The sequence below is a fragment of the Quercus robur genome, chromosome 11 (assembly GCF_932294415.1).
Source record: "Quercus robur chromosome 11, dhQueRobu3.1, whole genome shotgun sequence".
Classification (NCBI taxonomy): domain Eukaryota; kingdom Viridiplantae; phylum Streptophyta; class Magnoliopsida; order Fagales; family Fagaceae; genus Quercus; species Quercus robur.
In genome coordinates, this window is record NC_065544.1 from 16,501,279 (window position 1) to 16,511,188 (window position 9,910).

Here is a 9,910-nt window from a genome sequence, read left to right on the forward strand (position 1 = left end):
GATCAAAATGTACCTATCTTTCCTAAAACACTCAACAAACACATCACTGCATGTGTGGGAAGAAAGACATATAAACAATAATATGAAACAGAATATAAAAACCAAAAGTAAATTCTAACTCTCCCCCTAAGTTAGATACATCAAAAAGTTTTTATATTCTCCCCCTTTCAAAAACAAATTCAACTTCCCCTAAACAAAACAAACAGGATTCCCACAATTCATCAAAATTTCCCCCTTTTTGTCACGTATTGACAAAGACAACTCAATAAAGAGTAAACGTACGCAATAAAGGAGAAGAAAAAATAGAGAATCAAGGGAACATAAAACAATTCAACTCTATAGAAAATAGAGACAACTCCACCTATGAACAACAAAGATAAAAAAAAAAAAAAAAAAAAAAAAAAAAAAAAAAAAAAAAAAAAAAAAAAAAAAACTTTTCTCCCCCTATAAAAATAGGAAAAAAAAAAAAAACAAGTTTTGGAAAAAACAGTTTTGGGGAAAATATAGGAGGTGGGGAAAAATAAAAACACACAAACCAAACTTAAAAACTAAGTTGAGGATACACATGAAGAAAAATATTCTCTCTTTCAATAAAGGCAAACTTGACACTATGTGACCCATAAACAGTTGCATGAGTAGAGAAAATATTTGCACATTGATTATCCATCATATCTCTTAAGAAAAATATTTTATACAGTTCACACATAAAAAAATAGCATATACTAAAATGTACATAACTCAAAAAATTAATCAATCAAATTTTAAATCAAGTTGAGTACCCAATTTAGCAAAGTGTATGCATGTTATGTGTGAAAACAATGAGAGATATGATTGTAAAACTGCAAGATGGATACAAAAATCAATGCAATGCATGTGAATCTTAAACATAAATGATGCATGAAAAAAAATTTGGTCGAATACTTAAAAACTAAAATTTTTCAGTTTTGATCGATTGAGCATCGATCGAATTCCAATCGAGTCAGGCAGATTCAAACCAAAAATTTTTATCGCAATTTCGATCAGTCGAGAAACAGCTTCAATCAATCGAAAATTTGGAAAAGTGAAATTTTGAAAAACAGAGTAAGCTAATGCAGAAACTCCTCAAAGCGAATTGTTTTATGAATAAAATGCATGAGTATGAGATGATACGTTTTTCAAAAACACTTGAATTCAACCTAGATCTTCCAAAAACAAGTTTTTCGATCAAATTGTCCAAAAAAAACTCAAACATTAAGCACATTTTGCATCAAAATCAAGGAACTTTTAATCTTGGATGGCCACAACAAGATCACACACAATATAATGTACCAAGTTTAGCAAAGAGTAATTTGTGTAGTGTGTGCAACTAGCAAAAGCCTGAAAAACATGTGAGGTGATATGTAAATAGAAATCAATCACAATTTCTACAAAATTCATCACATAGAATTTGATAGAGATTATCATCAAAAGAGTTACATCATATAACTCCCACATCTCCTAGAAAACAAGCTTGCAATCATGTAAGTTTCTTGATTTGCCTCATAATATACACACCAATTTTATTTGATTGATTTAACATTAAGTCCAATAATGTACACACCAATTTTAACATTTAAACCGAGGCTACACCTTATGTTCTTTTTGGGCATGTGCTACACTTTCTCGAGTACAAAATCTTACGATATGCACTAAGGTGTTCATGATTGGCGAGTAAACAGTGGTGAGATGGTTATTTATGCCTTTCTCAAAAGGTTCAAGTCCGACAGTCAAAGACATTTGACTTCAAGATCAAGACAAAGTGATCAAAAACTATAAACATCTCCCACACAACATGCACTACAAAGCTCAAACTAGTAAAGTGCAATAAAAAAAAGCTCATCCAAGCTAAACAAGGTACATAAACTTGTTATGTAAAGATAATATAGCCAATTCTTGATTATAAATCCAAGATGTGAAATACAAAACACAAAAATCTTTTTGATTTTTTTTTTTTAAAAAAATTTATGACCAAAAACAAAAAGTACACATTATGCTTAATGAACAATGCAAATGCAATGCATAACAGTGCTTAACTAAGCTATAGAGGGTACACAAACAAGAAATATCAATTTCTTAATTAACCCTTAAGTACATGTACAAACTAGTACATACTCACACAAAATCAGAAATATCTTAGCACTTATATAACACATACTATTCAAATTTCTCCACAATGTCAAGCTTGTTCTAAATCAAGAGAGAGATATCATAACTCATGTAATCCTCAAGAAAAATAAATCTAGACACAAAATAAAATATTTTTGTCATTTTGAAAATTTTCAATGTTTTTGGATTTTTTTTTTTTAATAAAAAACAACCTTAAAAACAAAACAACCAAAAACAGAAACAAGACATGTCCACAAACAATTGAAAGAATTTAATCAGGGACAAGTCAGCAACACTCACTTTAGAGAATTTTTTCTCACCCATATAGCACGAGTCTTCAGCTTTGTAGGTGAAAATCCATGAGAAGCAGAGTGTATTTGAGGGATTACACCAATCTTCTGAGAGAGACTGAAATCCTGCAAATTCCTTTCACAAGCCAAGAAGCTCAAATTTTTCAAATGAATATGAAACAATTTATATGGACTTATGGCAGGAGAAATATCATCACAAATCCTAAATTGAAATATAGAATGCTTAAATTTCAATTTATGACAATTAGGACGAATGTGACCGGAGACATCACAAAAGTGACAAACAGGAACAAATTTAGGAACATTATTATTCCTAACAGCAAATCTAGTCTCAAATTTTGATTTTTGCCTCAACAAAGAACAATTTGGTCTAATATGACCAACAACACCACAAAGGTGACAAGTAGGCACAAAAACAGATTTATTGTGCTCTCTAACAGTAGGTTTAGAAACTTCTGCGTCTACATCAGAACTTTTACCTTTGTCTAACCTAGCAAAATAAGCCTTTTCTTTATTATTTCTCTTAAAAGGAGGGATATAAACTTCCTCAGTTTTAGGCTTAAGAGAAACAAAAACACTTCTGTTATCAACAACAGGCTTGGTACTAGTCAAATTTTCAATTTTAGCTTTAGATTCAACTAACTCTTGTTCCAAGCTTTTCATCTTCTCATCTTGAGAGGAAATTTGATTTCTCAAAACTTCATTTTTTTTATTTTATTAGATTCATCTAATCTAACAACCAATTCCTCTTTTTCAAGATTAGCCAATTTTAACTCTTCCTTGAATTTCTTAGCAATTCTCATAGATTTCAATAATTCCTTACTAGAGTTTCATAGGCATCAATAAAATCAACAGAAGCATGAGCAGAAACATGATCAAAAGATACTTTAAATTATCCATGACAACAGGGGTCAAGGATCAGCTCTTAGATCAAAAGATCTAAAACAGAAGAGCTAACCGCTCTGATACCACTTGTATGTTTTTAGACCCCTTAAAACACAATTGGATTAACCTAGTTAATTAGCCAAGTTATTACTTAGTCCAAATTCCAGATCTAGGTTATCACAATCAACCAATCATATCATGCATAGCAGTGGAAATATAAATAACACAATGATATGATGACCTAGGAAACCACACCGGTAAAACCTGGATAGGATTTAACCTAACTATCCTCAAGGTAAACCTGAATCCACTATGAAAGAATCGAAGTTTTACAATAGGACTTAGACCACTAACATCCTATTGCTACCCACCAGTAGAAACTTACTGACACAACCACGTGCAAGCTCTGTGTAAGGTTGAATTTAATCAACCATCTTGTTGGCTTTATTCCGTGCCAAATTTGCTTGTATTTCAGCATTTAATAACCCTGTATTTAGGTGGGATTGTTGTAAGGGTAGTGAGTGAGATAGAGTGTTGAAGTGCTCAAGAGTGTGCAAGAAAACAGAGACTCGCGACTTGATCTCGCGGGTGACTCACGGTTTCAAGCCGCCAGAAGCAGCACACGTGCCAAGCATGCCAGAAGTTGAAGCGTCATGCTAGTTGGAGCACTATAGGACAAAATAGGACAATTGACCGTTCTATTACCTCGCAGTTGGATCTCGCGACTCAGTCAAGCCGTGAGGCCAAGCCGCGAGCCAGCCCTATTTTGAAAAACCTGACTCTTCACATTCCATTCTCACCCCAGTATAAATACCCCTTATACTCACAAAAGAAAGAGAGATTCCAGAGAGAATTTTAAGAGATAAACTCTAGAGTAAAACAAGATTGATTCATCCACAATCTTCACATAAGAGACTCTTCAAATTCCTTAACTCTCTTTCTCTCCATTGTTAAATCCTTGAGAGGCCTTTTACCAAAACCTTTTCTCACCATTTCATTACTGTGAAAGGGCTGTTTGGTGTTCTGGGAAGCAGTTAGGAAAAAACCAATTTACATTGGTTGATGCTATGGTCAAGTAACGGAATCTGGGAAGCTAGAAAAGAAATAGGTTCAGCGCAACCTCGTTGGAGCAAGAAGCTTGGAGGGCTTAGGTACATTGGGTAGATTAGGCTTGGAGGGTCTATTGCTGTTCATGTATCCCAACTACATTTTCTAGTGGATTACTTACCGCTTGGAGGGCGGCGGAGAGGTTTTACGCCGAGGGCTTCAGTTTCCTCTTCGATAACACATCGTGTGTTGTCCTTTTATTTTCTGCTATGGATATGATTTTAATTGGCTTAGTTTGTTTACCAATTCTGTTTATAGTTTATGTTCATTTTCCGCACACTAGTTGTTTGTCACAAAGCTTGAATTGGTTATTTTGTAATTGGGGGTCTAAACGTTCAAGGGTGTTTCATACACTATTTGAGCTTTCAATTGATATCAGAGTGAGTACACTTGTTGTGGTTTAAATACCTAAGTGTGATCCTTGACCCCTTGTGTTTATTTGCCATGGATTGTGCTTTGTATGCCTCTTTGTATGATTTGGTTGATGATAAATGTAGCATGTCACGTGTTTGTGAAAATGCCTCTATGAGTGTGGATCCTCATGATTGTGATGCTATGTTGCATGAATCATTTGATGTTGTTGATATTCCAAATGACAAACTCTTGAAGAAAAATGCTAAGAAGTTTCAAAAGAATTTGAGCAAGTTATTTTGTGAAAAAGATGATTTGATTGCTAAGCTCAATGAATCCAACAAATTGTTTGAGAAATATATAAAACTTGTTGAAGATTCTCTTGAAAAGCTAAAAGAGTTTGAATGTTTGAATAAGGACTTGGATGCTAAACTTGTTTTGTCTAACAAACTTGTTTTGTCTAACAAACTTGTTGATGAGTTAAAATGTGAAAATGAATCTCTTAATGTAAGGTTGAATTTAATCAACCATCTTATTGGCTTTATTCCGTGCCAAATTTGCTTGTATTTCAGCATTTAGTAACCCTGTATTTAGGTGGGTTTGTTATAAGGGTAGTTAGTGAGATAGAGTGTTGATTGCTCAAGAGTGTGCAAGAAAACAGAGACTCGCGGCTTGATCTCGTGGGTGACTCGCGGCTACAAGCTGCCAGATGCATCATACGTGCCAAGCATGCCAGAAGGTGAACAGTCATGCTAGCTGGAGCACTACAAGACAAAACAGGACAACTGGCCATACAGTTATCTCGCGACTGGGTCTCGCGACTCAGTCAAGTCGCGAGGCCAAGCTGCGAGCCACCCCTGTTTTGAAAAACCTGACGTTTCACATTCTCCTCTCACCCCAGTATAAATACCCCTTATACCCACAAATGAAAGAGAGTTTCCAGAGAGAATTTTGAGAGAGAAACCCTAGAGTAAAACAAGATTGATTCACGTACAATCTATACATTAGAGTTTCTTCAAATTCCTCAACTCTCTTCCTCTCCATTATCAAACCCTTGAGAGGCATTTTACCAAAACCTTGTTCTCACCATATTCATCACTGTGAGAGGGCTGTTTGGTGTTTTGGGAAGCAGTTAGGAAGGAACCAATCTACATTGGTTGATGCTACGGTCTAGTAGCGGAATCCGGGAAGCTAGAAAAGAAAAAGGTTCGGCGCAACCTCGTTGGAACAAGAAGCTTGGAGGGCTTAGGTGCACTGGGTAGATTAGGCTTGGAGGGTCTATTGCTGTCCATGTATCCCAACTACATTTTCTAGTGGATTGTTTACCGCTTGGAGGGTGGCGGAGAGGTTTTACGCCGAGGGCTTCGGTTTCCTCTTTGATAACACATCGCGTGTTGTCTTTGTGTTTGCATCTTCCTTCCCTTTTATCTTTGCCTTTTATTATCTGCTGTGAGTTGTGATTTTAATTTGGCTTAGATAGTTTTTCCAATTCTATATTATAGCTTATGTTCATTTTTCGCACACTAGTTGTTTGACATAAAGCTTGAATTCGTTAATTTTTAAATTGGGGGTCTAAACGTTCAAGGGTATTTATACACATATTTGAACTTTCAATTGGTATCAGAGCAGGTACACTTCTAGTGGTTTCATTACCATTGTGTGATCCTTGACTCCCTATTGAGATGGATCAGTCTCAATCCCAAAATGCACCTCCATATTTTGATGGTAGTAATTATGCTTTTTGGAAGGTTCGCATGAGAGCTTTTCTGTGTTCCATTGATGAATCTATTTGGGATGCTGTTGAGATAGGTTGGACCAGGCTTGAGGAAGCCAAATCCACATGGGATAAGGCAGCACTCGCTGCATCTAATGCTAACAGTAAAGCACTCAATGCTATTTTCTGTGGTGTGTCTCCAGATGAATTTCACAGGATCTCTCACATTACTGTTGCTAAAGAAGCATGGGAGATATTGGAGACCACTTACAAAGGCACGAAAAAAGTAAAAGACACCAAGCTGCAGATGCTAATCACTCGGTTCGAGGAGTTAAAAATTAGTGAGGATGAGTCCTTTGACTCTTTCTATAGCAAGCTGAATGAGGTGATTGTAAGTAAGTTCAATTTGGGAGAGAAAACGGAGGATTCTAAAATTGTAAGGAAGATCCTTCGATCATTGCCGGAAAGTTTTAGTGCTAAAGTGACAACGATTGAAGAGAGCAAGGACCTTAATGACATCAAAGTCCAGGAGCTGGTTGGTTCTCTTCAGACTTATGAGATGTCGCTGCCAAATCAACGGAAGAGTAAATCTCTTGCTCTTAAGACCATTAATGAGAAGGTGGAAGACCATGACTCATCGGGAGAAGATGTGGTTGACAAAGATGTTGCATACCTTGTAAAAAATTTCTGAAAATTCTTGAAATTCAAAAATAATGGCAAATTTGGTGATAAAGGAAAATTCCAAAGTTCAGGAAGGGAGAAAAGGGAATTCAAAAAGAAAGATGGAAAAAAATCCCAATCTACACAAGGTGTCACTTGTTTCGAATGTAACGGGCATAGACACTTTAAGAAAGAATGTCCGAATTATTTGAAATCGAAAGGCAAAGTGTATGCCACGACATTGAGTGACTCAGATTCATCTGACTCAGAATCTGAAGAAAGCTGTGATGGAGAGGGGAACTATTCAACTTTTATGACTATTGCCCATGTTGAGTCTTCAGACGAGTTGAATCTGCTTGTACGAGACCTTGGAGAACATAGTGATGAAGAATCACTGGGAGTTGCTGAAGAATCAGATGCTGAAGAAGATGAAAGCACAACCAATCTTCAAGAGAATTATAACTCACTCCTGGAGAAGTCGGGTGAGTACACAAGGGTGGTCAAGGCAGTTGTGAGAAAAATGAAGAAGGCAGAGGAGGACTATAAGAGTCTCCTAATCCGATATAGGGAGGCCAAATGTGAGATAGAAACACTGAATGGTGAGTTGTCAGAAGCTTACACAAAAGTGAGATTTCTTGAGCAAGAGGTTGTGCAAGCAAATGCTAAAATAGAGAGGGTCACCACCAAGAAGCTAGATGATGTTATACCATCTCAAAAGAGCTTTCCAGACAAATCCGGATTGGGATATACCGGAGGAAGTAGCTCATCTGGAAATGTCACTAAAGAAGTGAAGTTTATAAAGACCAAAGAATTAGCTGACGTTGGTCCTACTGCTGAGAAGCCCAAGATAGAGGAGAAGAGAAATGTGGGGAACGAACGGTTGTTGAATTCATGTAATCAATCTGTGGGCAGGTTTGAATCCCGAGCCAAGTCTCGTCCACGACCATAAAGAGGTCCTAGATCAAATTATGTGTGTCATCATTGCGGACTTTAAGGGCATAGTCGACCAAATTGTCAAAAGCTGAGAGTAAAGAATAGTGCAACTCCTCAAAGGTCACGAGGACCTAGAAATGATAGAAGAAATTGGGCAGGTGAACCATCAAGAGATCAAAATGATGATCCCGGAATGATGAACGTGATAAAGATGATTGGTGCATTCACCAACTACTTAGAAAGCTTCACACGAAGGTTTGAAAGCCCTAATTCCCGTACCCAATCCTATAAGGAAATCACCCCAAACGCAAGTGACGTGTGGGTGAAAAAGGGTACTCATGCATAAGCATTACAACATGTCCATGCATTAATACTTCCTATGCTTTGTGACGATGTTTGATTGTTTGCTTGTTGTTTATGTTGATGGTTGTTTGTTTGTCTGTTTGTGCATACTTTTGGTTTTCTTTTTGTTTTTGATCTATTTTTTCTTCTTATGTCAAAAAATCCAAAAATCACATAAAAATTAGAAAATCAAAAAGTTTGATTGACATAGTTGAGTTTTGTCTCAAAACTTGTTTTGCCTTGTACCTTTGTGCTAATGGCTTTGTGCATTTTCGAGCATAGTTTGTTTCTTTGCACTCTTATCACTGTGGGAGAAATCTTGAAATCTATGTGATTGTTATAAATAGATCTTCAAACTTGTCATGAATGATGAGTGAATGGTTATGACGATTTTGAGACATGCATAGACTTGTGTTTATATATCTTCTCACTCTTTATTTTTTGTTTTTGCTAAAAAGAGCTCACCAAATGTAAATCTCCAAATGAAAAGAGATTTTGAGCTGCAAAAGCCTGTCACACATACTTGTATTCGACTAGGAAAAAGGGAAAGCAACCAAAAATTAAAGTGAATGTTTATTCAAAAAGCCAAAGGCTAGTTCATTAAAGTGAAATATCAAATATCACTCTCACAATGAGAGGTGATTGTCTCAAAAGGATCAAAAAGATCAATTGTTATGTTTGAAAATGGAGTCAAATGTAAAGCTGCAAGTTATGTTATCAAGTTCTATGGGAGGTCATATATGCATATTTCTATAATTGAGATGGATCATATGATCTAGTGCTAATTATGTATGCCTTGGTTGAATTGATCATTGAAGCTTCACATTAGACTAAGGACTATCTCATTGTTGATATCCACACACAACACACAAGTTTATGTTCAATAAATGCCATATTCATTTGTGTGATTGTACTTGTTGAAATGTGTTTTCACATGATCAATCTTTGTTGATTCAAGCACAAAAAGATTTTTGAATGTGTTTAGGTGTTTTTGGAAAGTATTTTGTTCTTAAAATCTGAAAATTTCAAAAATTCATTTTTGCCCAGTTTTGGCAACTCAGTCGTGGGTAAGTCAAGTCGCAGGCCTCAGTCGTGAGTTCGCGGGTCAATTTTGGCGACTTGTTCGCGAGTGGAAGTTCTAGTCGCAAGGGTTACTCAGAGATTTTCACGGCTCAGCTCGTGACTCCCTCGTGGGTTGACCTTCCAGTCGTGAAAAACACTTAGAAAATTTTTTCACAATTTTGTCTTTGAGTGTTTTGGCAGCTTGACCTGGCGACTTGTTGGCGACTCACTTCAGTCGCGAAAAAGGCATGTTTGGCAAAAATAGGGGCAGTTTTTAAATCTTTTTCAGTTTTCCCTCGAACTTATTGTGACTGTTCATTGTCTTTTCTTTCTGAAACTTCTCAAACACACCGTGTTACCCACTCCCAACTCCATTGTTGCTTCATTTCTTCTCAAAATCATCAAGAAAAGGTATGAGTCT